The sequence below is a fragment of the Etheostoma spectabile genome, chromosome 5 (assembly GCF_008692095.1).
Source record: "Etheostoma spectabile isolate EspeVRDwgs_2016 chromosome 5, UIUC_Espe_1.0, whole genome shotgun sequence".
Taxonomy (NCBI): Eukaryota; Metazoa; Chordata; class Actinopteri; order Perciformes; family Percidae; genus Etheostoma; species Etheostoma spectabile.
In genome coordinates, this window is record NC_045737.1 from 13,602,660 (window position 1) to 13,604,199 (window position 1,540).

General features: G+C 36.8%; 1 protein-coding gene across 8 annotated transcripts in view; it reads right to left on the minus strand.

Annotated features, from left to right (window-relative positions):
• LOC116689159 (ral guanine nucleotide dissociation stimulator) overlaps nucleotides 1-1,540 on the minus strand; it is a 65,908-nt gene that overhangs the window by 12,748 nt on the left and 51,620 nt on the right. The gene's annotated exons all lie outside the window — the stretch shown is intronic.

Below are 1,540 nucleotides of genomic sequence, written 5' to 3' on the forward strand. Positions count from 1 at the left end.
CCATCAACATACATTCTTTTAATTTTAGTCTTATTCATAATTTCTCCTTTTCTATCTCAAACATTAGGTATAATTTCCTATAAATGAGGTTTATTGATCATAAATCCCAGAAATAACTGTAAACTAAAGTTAGTGTTACGTAGTGTTTAAACGTCAAAAAAGTGATAAAAGGTGTCAAAAAAAGGAACAAAAACTTAAGAAAAAGTTTTTTTAAAAATCGATAAAAAAGCATCAACAAAAGTGTTGATTTTCATTTCATAATTAAGGGACGACAACAAAAGGGTTAACGAGCCCTTTCCGTGAGTCTGCATTGATGCCGACTTTCCCAAAGGGAATTACCCACAGTTCAAAGCGTTGTGACGTTTACTGCGGACACCATAGGGAAATCCGGAAATTACAAGGGTAAACAGCAGTACGCCACACAACCACGGAACGGACTTGTTGGCCAGCTGTCTCCTGTGCCTTGGCCGTGTGGAGAGCAGCAAACTTAAAATGAAAATACCCAAACCGGCAAGTATCAGCCACATCTTTGTTATTAAACGTCGCCAAGGTAACATGATATCGTGATATGCTGTCCCAATCCCAGTTATACCCATCTGAGCCCATGTGGCCTCATGCACTCACTCCCCTACCACCTGAGATCAATAAGTCTGAGAGTCTTTAGTCTTTAGTCCTCAGGGCTAACTTTGGGATTGGGCCACACTGTACTTTAGTTATTTTTTACCATGAAATTATACATTTGTGACCCATTTTAAAAGTGCAGGCCTTCAAAAGGAACTAATTTGGGCCTAAATGTCTATATTATGTCTGATACTTTATTGTGAAACACAGTTTTTAGATATAATAACCAAAAAGAACTGTCCGCTTTTACATCATCTAGTCAATTCAATTCCTGACAAACATACTGATAGCATCAAATAAAAAAAAAGTTCCTATTAATGGATACTGTCATGATGCGGCTCTTAGGCCACAACAAATAGGGAACACCATCCTAAAATTAACTCCTATTACTTTTCCGTATCTTACTTTACAACTACAAATCCCATAATTTGAGGGCTTTGGGGGACGTAAACAGGAGGTCTAATGTTGCTGTAACGTGAGTTTACCTTAATGTTTCTTTATCTTGTATTTGTTTACATTTTGGGAAATCAGCATCATTAAACATAAGAGTTAGCTATTAGCAGCTCCTGTCTGCAGTGTTCCCGAGGATTTACAGACAACTATCACTGGATTACTTTGATACTGAAGAGAACTTAAAAAGGTGATGAATCTCCTCCCTCTTTATCCCATGCTTTCTAAGCTGATGTTTGTGGACGTTTAATTACAAAGGACAATGTAACAATAATGATATCACTGAAAGGTGTAAGTCACTCTGAACATGAAAATATGTAGATATCATGTCTTTGTATTCAGATTTGACTGAGTCATGACTCAGATAAGAAGTTTTAACGTAAATTGTGATAACTGAGCCTGCTTAAAGGTCCCATGGCATGAACATTTTACTTTGAGTTTTTTTTCACATTAATATGAGTTCCCCCAG